This window comes from Rhipicephalus microplus, chromosome X (assembly GCF_043290135.1).
Source record: "Rhipicephalus microplus isolate Deutch F79 chromosome X, USDA_Rmic, whole genome shotgun sequence".
Taxonomy (NCBI): Eukaryota; Metazoa; Arthropoda; class Arachnida; order Ixodida; family Ixodidae; genus Rhipicephalus; species Rhipicephalus microplus.
Genome location: NC_134710.1, coordinates 242,087,348 through 242,104,918, shown reverse-complemented (window position 1 = coordinate 242,104,918; position 17,571 = coordinate 242,087,348). Strand labels below are relative to the sequence as shown.

Here is a 17,571-nt window from a genome sequence, read left to right as displayed (position 1 = left end):
AGAGAGCGCAAAGAAAAGAAGAGAGACGCGAAGAAAGGGAGAAAGAACGAGAAGCAGCAAGGGAAGTGGCAAGGGAAGCCAGAGAACGGGAAGTGCAGTTACTGCAGTTAAAGATTCGCCTCAGTGAGAGTAGCAGTGTGAGCCAATCCAGCAGTGAGCACGGCGATGCCGGGGAGGAGCCGAGTTTGAGAATACACACAGGTAGACTGCTCGTCACCTTTGACGAAGGAAGGGACGAGTAATTGCGAACTTGGCGTGGATTAAATCGACTTCTTGGGTAACCGAGTTGGCAGGGGCAGATTGCAACCGCTGGGGAAAACACTCGACAAGATCGAAGCTGCACCACGTCCTTCAACCAAGCGACAAGTGCGCGCCTTCCTCGGTTTGACCGGGTACTATCGGGAATTTATCCCGAATTACGCAGAAGTCAGCGCTCCCCTTACAGATTTAACCCGGAAGGGCGAAGCTAACTCGGTGAAATGGACAGCAGCCCACGAGGAGGCTTTTCGAAGTCTCAAACAACATGTCTCTACGGAGCCGATACTACGGCTACCAAATTTGCACCAACCATTCGTACTTCGAACGGACGCATCGGACACAAGTCTCGGAGCCGTGCTCATGCAGGCCCATGAAGGCAAGCTCCACCCCACAGCTTATGCCAGCCGAAAGCTGCTTCTACGGGAGGCTTCCTATAGTACCATCGCACGCGAATGTCTCGCGTTGGTATGGGGAATTCAGAAATTCTCCATGTACTTATATGGAGTACATTTTTTTGTCCAGACAGACCACCAGCCTCTGAGTTATATCCAACAGGCAAAACAGCTGAACGCTCGAGTACTTCGATGGAGTTTACTACTCCAAGAGTACCAGTTCACCATTACGCATATTAAGGGTAGCGAAAACGTGGGAGCCGATTACTTGAGCCGGATATAGTTCTTAAGGTCTGGAGAGTATGTTATTTTTTTATTCCTTTCGTCGTTTGTTTTCTGTTTGTATGTGTATATTTCATTGTATAAGTAGTGTATTTTGAGTTATTTTCTTTTTGTTTAGTGCATTGGTTGTTTTTACATGTTGTAATGTACATTGAAGGATTTCACTACAGTAGAGGAGCGCACCTGTTCCGTTTTGTTTCGTAGTATACATTCGTGCAGTGTATTCTGTATTGATGGCTGCCGTACACGGCTATTTCTTTTTCTTGTTTGTATGGCGCATTGATATTATTGCGTGTAACTGAAGCTGGTACTCTAACAATTGTTTTTTCCCTTTTGTTGTTACTTTGATGCACTCTGCCTATTTATGTTGTATATGAGGACAGTCCTCATGTCTCCCTTGTTGGTGGTGTTTTGTTCTTTGTTGTCGAAAAATTCCCCTCTGTGTGAGCAAATGTTATGAATAACATCTGAAAGTGGGGGGCAATGTCACAGACGGCCATTTTTAGCGACCCCGCGTCACGGCAATTAACGGGCGCCGTACTCCCCCACTGACCGTGGGAACAGCGGGCGCATGAAAGAGAGCCGAGAAGTGCAGAATGGGGTGCTCTTCTTCGAACGTCGCCGCCGACGTTTGATCCTTTGTAACTGCAGCGGCGTCTGCAGGGTCGTGGAAGGCCGCGATGTACCCCGAACAAGGATTTGACTACGGGACGCACCGGCTGAGAGCCAAACAGTCTGACCGTTCAGCCGGGAAAACCGTGGGAAAGCCTCTGGTGGCCAAGTCGTATGACAGCACCCCAACAGCTTGTCACTCTTGCTAGTTGAGGACCCTCTCCTAATTAAAAAGGGGTGGGGTCAATATATTTTTTGGGCAGAGTTTCCATCAATGAAACGCGCATGATTGGACCCATGTAGAGGTCTCTTGTTCCCAAGAAAGAGAGCGAGGGGACACGAGGGGGATTTAAGCGCAGGATTTTGCCTTGCTAGGCAGACTAGTCGCTGACCAACATGGTTTAGAAACAGATCAACAAGTATCTCTTATAGAAGTTTTTAGTGTGGCTCTGTATCGGCTGGCCACCTAAACTTAGCCGTTCGTCTATTTGTGACGCGATATTAACGTCTGCAACGTAGACATCGGGACTTCGCCTCGAGTTAGCCCAACCTGCCCGAGGTCACCTGCAAGCACTAGCCTCCCGGAGCCACCAGCGTTGCAACACCGCCGACATCGCAGTCGTGCCAGAACTCTCTTCGACTTCTCGCATTCGATCGTCGGGGATGCAACGCTGCCGGTCATCAGACGTATGCATTCACCTGTTTATATCTTCGAACTTTCTCCTCCGTACACACTAAACCAAATCTGACCCTTAAGGGTGTAAATGAGCTTGTCGCCAGACGAACACCCTTTGCTCCCTATTGGGTGTTCAAAAAAGGGTGCTGAGAAAGGGTGCAGAGATCAGCACCCTTAAGAAAAGGGTGCAGAGCAAAAATTTTGAAGGGTGTAATGAGTGCACCCTTTAAAAAAAGGTGCTGTGATGTCATAACACCCTTTCAAATGGGTGCTGGAAGGGTGCTCCACATCGACGTACCAGTGGGCCAAATCTAGGATTGATGCTGGAGATGGCTAAAAATGCACATTGCTGTATACTCTGTAGACCATGCTGAGTGACAGCCCACATACGGTTTGTTAGTACTTGAACACATGTACTAAGTCGTCCATTCCACCCTGAACACGTGCACCATGCACGCGGCCGGCCCTCCACAGAGTGCCTTCCGCAGGCGCTTATGAAACTAGCACTGAAACACAGTGACAGCTCTAGGCAGGGCTTTTGCATCATCGTCTTTTAAAACACATCGTCTCTGCAGTGAAGCTACTGGTAAGTTGGCTCCAGTGTTTTGCTTTCTCTATGTGTAGGCAAATAGAGAATCCGGCACTGTTATCGAGAAGTGCTGCAATTGTGCCTTCCCCTTTCCAGGTGCTGTTCCTCGGGTTTTCATTTTTGGCTGCTCTGGATAGAACAACCTGCACTTCTGAAGTGTCGAATTTTAGATAAGCTTGTACAATTGCAAGAGCAAAGTTAGCTTCACCTCAAAGGAAGTGTGATTTGGCGAAGCTGCCGTTCTCCAGCAGTCAACAAAGTGGCGGCCCACTTACAGCTGTCTGTACGTTTGTGTACTAGTTACCAAAGTGCCCTCGAGAAGCGCTCGGCAGAGTGCCGGATGCATGGTGCAATGTTCAAGGTGGAAGTAGACAATATGTAAATATATACCTTAAAGCAAGCTATATTGAATAAATATGTGTGTTTCAATAATCATGAAATTGATCCCAGAGTGCGTATATGGCCTGTGCTACCATTTTTGGTCCAGAATGAATGTAATCTATTCAAGGCCCCTTGCTGCACACATGCATGCACAATTTATGGATGCTTGGTCACCATACAGACATGCAAGCCTGCAAATTAAAAATTCACAAGTTTCGAATACTGGTGATTATTTCAAATGCCATATACTCACTTTGAAAGACACACAGATAATATGCACTAAACACAGAACCTTACCACATTGCGCTCTTTTAAATTATGTGTAGCAGACATGAGCTTTTATGCATGTTAGAATGCAAGATATTAGGCCCCAACAAAAATTTATGACAAATAAATTAACATGATGCAAATATTCACTATTTTATTGTACATAGCATACAAAAGAAAAGGTTGACAATAGTAAACATGAGCTATGACCTTCTGCATCGATTGTAATGGTGAGATCTTTGTGAGTGAGGATCAATCTTCTGTTTTTCAAATCTTTTTTCTTACGAGTAGACATCTTTTTTGTGACGAGACTTGTTTTTTAACTTTTAACATTCTGACTTCCCTCCTTGCATAGTAGGTAACAAATAAATTATTTAGAACAACAAAATATAAGTTAGAGGCACCAGCAGTCCAAAGGCACTTATTGAGGGCGTGGCCAGTGCCCACAAAATTGAAAAAGAAAATAGATAGGAAAGTAGGTGTGTGGTAAAACATGTGGGCTTATATAACATGCTTTGGTCATCATGCTAAAAGCCTTGACTACAAACTTGCTCAAGGCTTATTTACAGCTCTCCCTTTATATATGTGTGTGTGTTTCTAAACTTGGGCGTTACAAAATCACAAATATGGGCAAAGTAATGCAAGTGGTGTTGGATTAATATAATGTGATCATTCAAACACTTGCACAATCCATCTTCAGCTGCCCAGGCGACTTTGGTTCCTTTTACAAAAGTGTGGTCAGGGCGCTCCTTCTCTACAGCACATCCGCACCTCGAAGCCTAAAATAGAGACAGAAGTAATCACTATGAGTTTCACAAGACAGACTGTCCAAGATACAATATGTTTGTCATGTTGGAGTGTTCTTAGTTCTATGTGAGTAGAAGTCAGCATCAAAATTCGCTTTGTTTTCAACGGAAAACATGCTTGTTGGAGGTCCCCCAGGCAAAAAGCTGTGTAAACAACTTGACAGTACCTGGGGGCCTACAGAGGGTAGCACGTACAACAGATTTCACATACAAAAACAAACAGCATAGTAGAAATGAAATATATAGACAAGAAACATCTGAGCAATGATTCAGCATGATGCACACGTGAAACATGAGTTAGGTTTGAGTAAAAAGCTATTCATCAAGTAATTGTGCACATCCGATTTGAGCAAACCGAATAAGGCACTGAAGTTAATTAGGTTTTTAAAGAATTGTGAAGTGCCAATAAGCAATATTCTAGTCTAGCTCTACAATAGTGTGTCATGTCTGTAGTACTAGTATTTGCCTGTTAGGTATGCTGTAGTCATGAACATATTCAGTTTTCCTAATACCTAAAACTTAGCATGTTGCAGTCCAGCTGTTCATGTTCAATAAATAATTGTTTATGATAGCATTTAGGTTACAAAACTGATGCTAAAAATTTGGCAGACCCCACCTACTTTGGGAATCGATGTTATGCGAAACACGCATAACATGTATTTTAATCTTTTTATTGAGCGATCTTATGAAGTGGAGCTCAATATAAGTACGAATTCTCGCACACACACACGTTAAACAGCCGCACATGTTTCATTTGTTATGGGGAGATGTCACACCTTTGACAACATTACCAGTTATTTGCTGTTTCGTAACGATGCCAACAGAAACATGGATATTAGCCACACTAGAAGTGGTAGGCTGGTATGAAGCACTGGTGTTTGCGCTGGCACTCGCGACGATGGTAGCCCTCAACACTGCTACACAAATACTTCACAGGATGGTGCCTGACTACAATTGACTTTGATTCGACCTCACGGCTGCATCATAGGAGTGCACATGTAATAGTTATAAAATTTGATAGCCAGTACTGCAACGACAGTTGATGTTACACAAACATTTGAGACTATTTAGAAAGTATAACCGAGGCCGGGCATGGGTCTGTGGTAGAATACTTAATTACCAAGCAGAATACTAGGTTTCGATTCCTGGTAGGACACTTGACTTTATTCTTTGCATTCATTTGGTCAATGCTGCCTATGTCAGCTTTTTAACATGATAGCGTTGAAGAGCTCGTGTCGCAGAAAACCCGCCGCCGGCGTCTGCCCCGTTGGTTGTGAGCGAAAAATCGTGTGTGCATCTGTGACCGAAAAATCACGTTACCTAGTTTCCAGAAACTCAAAATTCCTACTTATGACCTAATGGAGGCGTGCTAATTGCTGCAAAACAAAACCCCCAAGTCGTACTACTAGACACTCATCAGAGGGCTTAACACACAGAAGTCTACTGACATCGGCCAAAAATTAACGTTAGATGTACAGCGCTATTCCTTTTCCCCATTTCATGAACTACACAATGCCATGATAATTGTACCCTGGTATTTTTGGTGGGCTATATCGCACAAAAAATGCAAGGATTATGTCAAAATAATGGCATCAAATTTTACCAACATGTCATCGAAATAGAGACACAGGCTACTAGTCTTATTTATAATGCTAAGAGCATTCAAGGTAAAGGCATTGAAGATAGCTGGTGGCCTTTTTCACTATATAGGTATCAATTTTTCACTATCTAGGTATCAAAATTCTGCCATGTCAGTCATAGTTTACTGACATTGCAAGCTCAAGAAAAGTGTGGCTCTGAAGGCATCAACACAGCGTTTCGCCAGATCTTCTAAGAAGGCAGTCTTTAAAATTGCTAATGTTTCCAATTTTTTTTGCTATAAATTTCGTGCCTTGCATCCAAATGAACCTCCATCCTACTTGTTTTTTTTGCATTCGTGCTCTCACTAACTGCTTACCTTGTCTTGTCAAGTGTTCGTTGACATAAATAGGACTACTTGATCTAAAAGGAAAGGCCACTGTAGACAGACGTAAGTTTTTTGTCTTATCCAGAACATTTCAATTGTAACATCGTTCATAATGCACTATTTTTTTTCAAACTAGGCTTGTTTGTTCCTACTCTGTCTGCAGTGTCAATATCATCACGAGTAATGGTTTTTCCATCAACGCCCAAAAATTTCAGACAGCATCAAAAGAAAACCCTCATCTGAGATGCCTTTGATGTCGGATAGTTCAACCTTGAATACAGTGTAAATTCTTCGATTTTCATCTGAAGTTGCTTATTTTCACCTGGAAGTTTTTGTGCCTGTTTCAAGGTGGGACAGGCTCTTCATGCAAAGCCTTCATTTTTAAAGAGAGCGCGTTGACACTGTCACCACCTTCGTTCCACACTTCTTGAAAGACTAAAGTTCAGTATGAATTTTGTGCTTGAAATCCTCTGTTTACCATGACAAACAACACAGGAAACATTAGTACTCTTGCTTGGCAGGAGTGCATGCAGTAATACTAACACAATTAAAGCAAGAAATAAGTGTCTCACCTGTGCAAAAATGATTTTGGCAAGCACTGTGAAGACCACAGACACTGCTGCCAAACTGAGGAGAATATGGAGAGCACTTAATATAAGTAGGCAGCGTCCAGTAGCTTGGTGAGGCACAGCGCATAAGCAGGGTGAACAGAGCTGATGCTTGGGCTCCTTGACCTTGTCAGGAAATTTCCTTGAGCAGCCTCACTCAATGAAATGACAGACCGTGCCAAAGAATTTCTGCACCAGTGCAAAAAAATTATTTTAGTGAGGTTTGTCTAGACTGCATGCGCTGCTTGCCAAATTGCAGTGAATGGCTAGAAACGCATGGCCAACATATATTTAGTGGCACGCAACTGAGAAATACAAAAAGGGCATGCTGCAGTATAAATACAACGAAAAACATGCTGCTGCAGAGCTTTTCATGTCGATGTCATACATGTGAATTTTCATAGCTCACTCATGCACAAAGATGAAGTTAGAACTCTTAGATGAAGACACCCCCTTTTAGCTTTATTGACTGCGCGTAATTAATAGATAAGCATGCGTGAGTAATGCTGTTGCCTGCAATCAATAAATTCTGTTCTTGAAGCTGACCAAATATATGCACGAGTGCATCCATAGAGGCATATTTGCATTTCTGTAGTTATGATACCCATGTGATGTGTTTCTTAAGTAAATGCCATGCAATATGCAGCATATGAATATTTTATTTCGTAAAATTGCAATATCACTACATATACATGTCAGTATGCGCATATGCATCCACTGCAGATAAAGCATAAAATTAAAGCAATACTGACACATGAATTTTTTACCAAGGTAGTGGAAGGCTCCAGAAATTTCGACCACCTGGGGTTCTTTAACGTGCACATAAATCTAAGAACACAGGCCTACATCATTTTCACCTTTATCGAAAAAGCAGCCAGCAAGGCCGGAATATCATCCTGCGACCTTCGGGTTAGAAGCAGAGTACCTTAGAGACTAGACCTGTGACAGGACTTCAATCTCCCTGTTCCCCCGTGTAGGGTGATAGACCGTCTTTGCTGGTCTGGCTAACCTCCCTGCCTTTCCTTCTCTACCATTTATTCTCATGAGTTCAACGAATGAAGCTTCCTTCAAACGGCTAACATTCGGACGTTTATAATTTGCCTGAAATTGAGTTCACTAAATGAATATTGTGTGCTGCTTCATAGTGATCATTGATCTAAATTGTTCTGGTTGGCTAAAAAGGCACTACTTCTCACTTCTAATCAAACAGCACAAGCTGTCTGACCATAGGGGAGGAAAAGTGGAAACGCTAAGACAAAACATCAATCTTGAACCCCATGCCATCACAATGAAGCAGGCAAGCTTCCGCAATATTGACTGGCAACCAGGATCTCAGACACTGCAGATAGCTACATAACGTAATGGTTTCCCAACATGACGTAAAGGCAGCAGAATCACATATTGCCTAACCTGCTTCATTATGATAACGATGAGATAATAACGTTATTGGCCTCTGTATGCTAATAACAATTTACCTTGCATATCATGTGACATTAACATTCAATATGACGTCATGAATCTTGCATCCTACCATGTGGTCTAAGTACCAACAATGCGGCTTTAGTGACGTCGGTGCAAAGCAATAAACAACAATCAGTTGGTGAACATTATTTTTGATATTATTCAATTGGTCTTATGTGTACATCTTCAAAAAATGGCAGTTTAGATTTGTTCATTCTTAGATAAATACAATGTCTAAGTTTGCATGTCAGCAGCAACATATGCACGCCTTTGACACGCATACTGTGATGTATAACCTTATTGTGTTTTGAGCAATAAATTAGGCATTCATACACTGCACATATCACAGGTCACTTGTAAATCTGCAGCGAGGTCATAAAAAATTTATGATATCAGATAAAGCGTTACACTTGTATTCGAAAGTGTCATTGGAAGTTTTGGTAGAACTTAGTTTTAGAATGTTTGTAGACGTATAGGTATTCGGCAAAGTTTTAACACCAAAGCGGGCTGCAGCGCCCACAATTCTTTTACAAACCAGAAGAATGCAATGATATGTGAACAGGGGGGAACAAGCAGTACCACCAAAATTGCACTCGAACGAGTGAACTACTGCTCAACCTAGCGCTTGCACAGCTATGGTACGGCTATTCGGCCACTCATAGAAAAAATGTATTGACCCAGGCGTAATTGCACGCTTTGAGAACCGCACCTACAGCAAGCTGTGTCAAGTTTACGCACACTTAATTAAGCTGAATATCATGGTAATTTAATATTATACGTGCCCGGTGGATGCAAACACATTTGGTCACACAGGAAAACACATCTACCTTATAGTAGTCACACACATTTAATGATCATGTAGCTGTTGAAAAGAGGACGCGTAACACAAAACTTTCTTCATATACTTCTTTGGCACAGAAAACGAACAAGGCCGCGTAAATACCAACGCGGACACCACGTTATTCTTCTCCATTCTTCTAAATTAAATACGCAAAGATCTAATTCAACGCGAATCACCGGAATACTCCAACGCACGCGACACACAGACGACGCTTACGGCTCCCATGCGCAGTCCCCGAACGGCGTCCGACGGCATTGCAAAAATATAGTGATTCATAGCGTGAAGAGCATCGCCCGCCGACTCACAGCATCACAGCGCACATTGCTTTAACCTCCTTCCCCACAGAAAAAAATTCATCCGCGCGTAACGTCCCTGAACTTAGACTTGAGCCTAATGAAATCAGACACGCCAGCAGGCTCGCTACGTTAATAAAAACTCACTTATCGTCTACAAGATAGGAAAACCTTAGTTCACAACGTTATTATACTATAGCGCTTTCGGTGTTAACCGCGGGAGGAGCCGAGGACGCGAGCGGAAAGACAACAGCCTGGATCGGGCACGCCGCGGCCTGGCCGGAGAAGCAAAAAACAAAGCGTCGACAGCAGAAACATCCACCTACCTTTTTAGTTTGACGAGCGCTCGACGGTACAAAGCAGCCGGTCCTCTCTTGAGTATAGTGCATCTTCGTAACAAGCAGCACCGACAGAACACGAAAGACAGCGCAAGCACACTTTGAACAACATAAAAAATCGACTTTAGACGCTCGGCACACGGCCGTTGCGGCTTCCAGGAAGATACCGCCATTTCTGTCCTGCTGACGCCACCGATCCGCATTTGCGTATATAATCTTTTATATGATAAGTAAATAGATTTATTCTGCTTAAATTTTAAGTAAAAGATAGTGAAAATAGAAGATACGCTAGTGTGTATTGCATAGAATATTTTTTACCTTCGAAATTGACAAAATCACATAACGCGTATTTGCGCGAAATTTGAAATGTGAAAGAGCGCGCGAAATTTGAAACGTTTGCTTGCTTGTGTATTTCTTATACCGATACCTTGTTAACATCTGTACATTGGTTGAGTGGTTAAGCTGGCTGTTAAAAACAGTGTTAAAACGGTTCTATATTAGTACAAAGTACAGGCAGCAAGCAAAATTTGTCACAACAAAATAAGCGTATTAGTTGGCAAACAATATTTTAGCTGTCTTTAGTGAATTTTCTTTAGGAAAATGTTTTAGTCAAGGCTCATATTAACTTGCTTTGAAGAATATTTCTATAAACAAAATCAAGAAAACGTTTCTTTAATGTTATAATATTAGAACGTCAAAGTCCATAACCCGCCATAAAAAGTGGTAACACGTGTCAACTGATACATTGTAAGGTTAACAAATATTTGTACAACACAAAAACTATTTTATCTACCACGGTCTTGTTGGTTTGTATTTCTTTGCATTAACAAATGTATGATTTATATATACTGTCATGGACGAAGCTTTGTTTTCAATGTTAGGCGCAAACGAGGCCGAGAGCTCTATATGTGTAAGGCACAATCCTGTTGTAGCTTTACAAGCTGCGTGCTCCGCCATTGGCTAGTGAGCTTGTAGCGCATGGCTTGGTCAGCGCCGGCCGTGAGGCGACGAGAAAGGGGCAGCAAGAATGCAAGAACCAGTGCAGAACTTACGTTCAGCCGGGCACTATCGCTATTCAGATATCCGTTACTGCGGTGGGGCTATTAACGAGACCATGGTGTCTAACCAGTAGACATCTAAAAGCTGTTGGTTATGCTCTATGACCACGTTACTCACAAAGCTTTGTTGGTGACTGTGCACCCTAATGGGTGCTCATCAGCACCCATTAGTTGTTGCACCCTTTTTGCACCCCAGTTTCCACCCTTTTGATGTGTTCACCCTTTAGGTTCCGCTTGTAGGGTGCTGAGACGCGAATAGGGTGCTCAAAGGGTGTGCTTAGGGTGTCGGCACCCTTTTCGACACCCTTAAGGGTCAGAATCGGTTTACTGTGTAGTTCTATTGTTGTTAGTTTGTGTAGTTTGTAATAATTCTCTGTCGTAAGCTGATTTATTGTTTTTTATATGTATTTTTTAGTTGTATCAAGTGTTGATGTATTTTGTTAATTGTATTGAAGTGTTGTACTAGATCCCGTTTGCTGCAATATCACTAGAGTAAAGTTGTTTCGTTTTCTCACGTCTCTGATCTCTTCACTGTCTCTGCTTGCGTACGGAACGAACTAACCTGCTGTCATTCCTGTCGCCGACTTCGCGCTGGCGACGCTAGAGTGGCAGCTTGTAACAGCATGCTAAGACTATGAGTTGAACTCCGGGAAAAGCCGCAGTGTATGTGTCATCGCGTAATTTGTTTATGTTGCTTGTTGTTTATTCAATAATAGATACATTTTTCATGAATACATTTTTTGCATGTCGAATGAACAATCGGAGGTCCGAAAGTAAAAGCTGTCAGGGGGACCTCCTAACAAAAAGTAAAAAGAGGATTAGTTTTTTACTCAGCAAACAGCGACGAAATCACAGCAATATTTAAAAGAAAACGGTGTGAAATCGTAGGGCCATATGAGCAATAGTGACAATGTGCTTGAAATAAAGTAACCCAAAAGAAAACATTCAAGTCATAAGTCATTTAACAATAAGGCCTTCAAGCGCTTACTAAAGGAGTACATTGAGCATAATTTGAGATCAACAGGCAGTATGTTCCACAGTGTTATGCAAGAAAATCTTGCCGTCATTTGACCATAGTTGGTACGTACTTTATGTAGAAGTAGATTACGGTGAGCTGAAAACCTCGTGTTGTTAGTATTTACAAGAGTAGCTTCCGAGAAACTGGAAATGTATAATTCATTATTAAGGATACGAAAGATGATCATTAGAATTTTGTAGCTGAAGAGTTTATGCAGAGGTAAAATGTTCATGTTGCTGAAAAGGGGGGGGGCGGCTGATGGTGATGAAAATGGTTTGAAAGTAATGAGTCTCAAAGCTTGCTTCTGTAATCGTTCTAGAGGATTTACTTGTGACCAATATGTATTTCCCCATGATGATACGCAGTATGACAGGTGACTACGAATGATTGCGTAATATAAAGATAAAAGGATTTCAGTGGAGAAGTAAGGTCGTGTTTTGATGATCACGTGAATACCGAAAGACACCTTTTGAATTAAGGCCTGTGCATGCTCACTGAATTTCAAATGTTTATCTAATGCCACACCAAGGAATTTAGTAGATGAACATGGATGAATGAAGTGTCCATCAAGCGTCACTGCTAATGAAGTGATGTTTCGAAACAACTGCGGGGAATGGAATACCATGAAATTAGTCTTTGATGGATTGATGAGTAACAGATTCGATACACACCGTGAATGAACGTTATTTAAGTCGACGTTTAGTGATTGTTGTAGCATGAGTGGATCCTTGTGTGCGGTAAAGTAGTAGTGTCATCAGCGTAAAGATGAGCGTTAGTGTGATTCAGACGAAGTGATAAGTCATTTATAAATACAAAAACAGGAGTGGTTCCTGGATTGACCCTTGAGGAACGCCAATGTTAGTGGTTTGTGGAGATGAAAAACTCTGGTTTATCTGAACGACCTGCGTCCGATCAGCAAAATAGCTTTCAAAAAGCTGAAGGGGTGGTCCAGATATGCCGTAACAGTCAAGCTTATGAAATAGGATGGCGTGGTTAATTGTATCGAAAGCTTTAGTAAAATCAATGAACACCGCTCCAAAAAAAGACCTTCATCAATTGTCAATTTAATCCTGTCAGTGCAACTTCAGTCGAAAGACCTGGACGAAAGCCAAATTGGTGATCAGATATGTTGAATTTAGATAGGTGGTTCATTAAACGGTTGCAAAGTAGTTTTTCAATGACTCTACTAAAGAAAGCGAAAATGCAAATTGGGCGATAGTTGTTACAGCATTCGTGATCACCTTTCTTAAAAATGGGGATATTTTCTCTGCTTTAAGGCCTTCAGGAAACACAGCAGCCGTGAAAAGCTTATTGATTAAATGGGCTAAGATTGGGGAAAGTTCTTTTGATACAAGTTTATTTTAGAAAAGCAGATTTGATCAAGCCCTGGGCCAGTATTCTTTAATGATAGGATGATATTGTTAACTTCATCTGCTACCGTGGGATACAAAAAGAAAGATTGAGGAGTACGTGGAAGACTTGACAGTGAGAGTTCCGACTGAGTGTTTGTATTAGTACTCACAGGGGAGCTGAAATGAGAGCTGGAAACCTCCGCAATAGAATCAGAATCAGTGTATCTGTTTTCGTTAACAGATATAGCAGTTAGGTGCGATTTAGGCTCATTGCTGTTCAGAAATTCTTTAACTACTTGCCACTTCTGCCTTGTGTTGCCACAATTATTTCTAATCTTACTTTGGTAGTATTCCCGTTGAGCGTGCTTTAGGGCAGCTCCCAGAATATTGGAATAAGTTTTTAGCCGACATTTCAGTGAATGATTGAATGGTTCTGCCTTGATCTTTTTGCAAAGATTGTCGTTTTTCCTTATAGAATGCATTAGTGCCTTAGTAATCCAAGGATTCCTAGGTGCACGGAACCATTGTTTAATTATGGTTTCAGATCACGACTGACTAATACATTCTCTTACCTTAGCTTAAAAAAAGTTGAATGCAGTTTCGGCGTGACTTTCGTCATATCTTTCGTTTTAGTTAGTGTTTCGAATGGTGTCTACAAAGGTTTTTGAATCAAAAATAGTGCGCACGTTATTTTTACTACGGCAAATTTCTTTAGAACCGAAACACAAAAATATCGGATAATGATTCATGATAGCAAAATCCAATACTCCTGCTCTAATGTCATCAGTAGACATACTGACCAAAATAAGATCAATCAGTGTATTAGAATCGTACCTTGTTGGAGTACGTATGACTGACGAAAAGCCGCAACTAAGAAAACAACGTACGTATTGAGAACAGGATTGGTTCTGTTGATCAGCGATATTAATGTTTATGTCACCACATATAACTACGTTCTTGTTCTCTTCAATTAGTTTGTTTACCAATAGCTCAAGTTCTGCGCAAAACTCTGCATATGATGAAGAAGGGGATCGGTAAAGTGATATAATGATGGTGTTACGGTTGCTCATCGACAAATAATGACAGTCAATTTCAATGCAAACGAATTCGCAAAGTGGTGTGCTTAAGGACAAATCAAGTCGCCGCCGGTAAGGCACAGAAGATTCTACAAAAGTAGCTGAACCGACCCCACGACTACCCTTACGATGACAATGTTCTGATGTGTAGCCATGGATTCCATACAGGGCGCTGTCGTGTAAAGTCAACCAAGTTTCTGATAAGCATATGAGTGAAAACGTATGATCGACAACTGAAAAGAAAGCGCTAAGGTCATCGTAGTGTTTACGAAGGCTCCTGATGTTAAAATGAATCAGGGACAGTGCAGACGTATTGTTCTTGAGAAGTGCTTTGGTGCGTTCGAGTGAAAATATGGTGGCGTCCATTTCGAACGGTGACTATAGTATAGTAAAATGGGGCTTACAAACACAAGTTATTTAAATACGGCAAGATCTCCCATGCCAGAGATGCGGTGTACTCCACTAGCTTCCGATTTCCTGGCCTTGGCAATGCAGTTATCTGTCCAGAGAAATTTCCATCCATTGGCTCTCTTCAGCTGAAGGGCTTGCGCAAAAAGTCGCTTATTCTCTGGTGTCAGGTGGTCATTGACGTAGATAGGTGAAACTGAATTCCTTGAAAGCCCAATAGCTGTTGTATTAAGTATTGCCTTTCTTGCTTCAGCAGCGAAGTCTGTTTTTTTTTTTACCTTCAACAGAACCTCGCAATAATATGCGTGCCCTGCCTTCCCGGTACATGGTGCGCTATATCTACATCACTCGGGGCAATCACACAGCCAACTTTTTCGCCAATGGCCTGCACAATAGCGAGGCAGCTCTCGCCATCTGTCTTTGGAATACCTTTTATTTCGACATTGTTCGTCCGTGAATACTGCTCAACGTCAGAAAGCCGCTGCGAGAACAGCCTGCAGTCATCTTTCAGTGATTTGTTTTCATCTGTCAACTGCTTGTTTTCTTTCGCGAGAGCTTCATTTCTTGTCTTGACTGATTCATAAAGTTCATTGAATGCCTCAAGGCTGTTTCGCATGTCTGAAACCTCAGAGCGGAGAGCTTCTATCACCCTTGCCAATTCAGCATTTGTAGGCATAGTGACAAGATGCAATCATAACACAAAATGGCAGCAGCGGCAGTGCCTATGACAGAGCACAAAAAAGAGAAAGGACTGGCAAAGCACCAACCTGTACAGAATTCAAGTGGATAGTTAGAAGCAGTCACGCTGCCACAACCACTGCTGCCAAATGATCGCCGTCGTCCAGGAGCACGTCCTTATGTAGGCTCTTGTCCCCGCTAGGTGTCGGAAGGGCAGACTACGCAGGCGCAGAAGTACAGTCCAAGCCAGCCCAGCAAGTCAGCTACGAGAGCGAAGCAGCCAAACGTGACACGTGTATTACTTGAATACACGTTAACAGCATACGACGATCAACCGGAGGCAATAGGTTCAGTAGATCTGTACAGAATTCAAGTGGATAGTTAGAAGCAGTCACGCTCCCCCAACCACTGCTGCCAAATGATCGCCATCGTCCAGGAGCACGTCCTTATGTAGGCTCTTGTCCCCGCTAGGCGTCGGAAGTGCAGACTACGCAGGCGCAGATGTGCAGTCCAAGCCAGCCCAGCAAGTCAGCCACGAGAGCGAAGCAGCCAAACGTGACACGTGTATTACTTGAATACACGTTAACAGCATACGACGATCAACCGGAGGCAATAGGTTCAGTAGATCTGTACAGAATTCAAGTGGATAGTTAGAAGCAGTCACGCTCCCACAACCACTGCTGCCAAATGATCGCCATCGTCCAGGAGCACGTCCTTATGTAGGCTCTTGTCCCCGCTAGGCGTCGGAAGTGCAGACTACGCAGGCGCAGATGTGCAGTCCAAGCCAGCCCAGCAAGTCAGCCACGAGAGCGAAGCAGCCAAATGTCACACGTGTATTACTTAAATACACGCTAATAGCATACGACGATCAACCGGAGGCAACAGGTTCAGTAGATCTGTACAGAATTCAAGTGGATAGTTAAAAGCAGTCACGCTGCCACAACCACTGCTCATACAATGATTACTATAGTACCATGGTGCAGTGGCACTCAAGAAGTTGTCACTGTTCTGACACGACCATTTAAAACTCCTGCCGTACTAGTGTCTTTTTATGCAAGACCACAGCGTACACGTCTTAACTTGGAATGAACAGCACATCTGCGTTCTACGTATCCGAGTATTCCTACACTAGTAAGTGGAGATATCAAGGCTCCACATACAGATCGGGGATACAAGCACAGCTCCCAACGAGGATGCCCGGTTAAAAACATCATGACTGATGCCACGTTTACTCTGTTAAACCATCACGCCATGTCTACTTGCTCTGTACGTACAACATCGGAAACGCACGCTCCCGATCTCACATGGTGGATGGGTCCTGGGACGCCGCAATGACGAGTGGAGCCAGCTACCTGGGGTAGTAGTGACCATATGCCAATCAATATTGGTTTACAAAGAAGACGCATAAAAAAATTCAACGATGCGTTACGATCACGCATTGGAATAAATTTCGAAAATTGTCAATTGATAAAGTTTCCACAAACCCCACAGAAATTTTTCCGCTTAGCAAGAACTGCTCCGCAGTAACACAGTCGTGACCACCGTTGATGAAGAACAACCTCAACCGGGCTTCGTTCTTTTGAGACTCTGGGCGAAGTGACATCAGACTGAGCTGTATGCGTCGAGGAATCCAGATGCACCAGGTAGCTGTGTACATGCCAACCATATAGCAGGAAAGGCGCGTCGGCACGAAAAGCAGTTTTCTCGACAGCGTTGGCATGAGTGGTGTGAAAAACTTGGATATGGCATGGGAAACAGAGCCCTTTGGCGTACGTTCCGGCCAATAAAACGAGGTCACAAGCAACATGACCCTGCAGCCAGCGTTAGGTTATCGATGCAAAGTACGCCACAAGAATTTGCAGCGCAGGCTGCAAAATGATTTTCCCCGAAGTATGATAGCGCATCTTCTATAACTTGCCCCGAAATCGACGAGCTTGACCCAAGTGCCAAATCCGATATATCCAGTCCTCTCAGCATGGCCGAACTAATAGCGGCGATTGAAACTTCTCACCCTGAAACAACACCTGGTCCCGACGGTATTCCTTACGAAGTTTTCAAGAACATGGAAGGTGAAGCTCTCGATGCACTTCTGCAGGCTAATAATAAAGTATGGGAGACTGGGGACGTCCCATCTGATTGGAAACACTGAGTTGTCGTCCCGATTACGAAATCCGGAAAGTGTTAAAATAACCTGCAATCCTTACGCCCAAT

General features: G+C 42.9%; 1 protein-coding gene and 1 long non-coding RNA gene across 2 annotated transcripts in view; both read right to left on the bottom strand.

Moving 5' to 3' along the window:
* The window catches only part of LOC142776033 (sushi, von Willebrand factor type A, EGF and pentraxin domain-containing protein 1-like), a 496,230-nt gene that overhangs the window by 89,942 nt on the left and 388,717 nt on the right, over positions 1-17,571 (bottom strand). The window lies entirely within an intron of this gene.
* Positions 3,586-10,264, bottom strand: LOC142776034 (uncharacterized). Its single transcript, XR_012887246.1, has 3 exons — positions 9,759-10,264; positions 6,802-7,026; positions 3,586-4,236 (listed from the first exon to the last, which is right to left on the bottom strand). It is a non-coding gene; the product is annotated as an uncharacterized LOC142776034 (long non-coding RNA).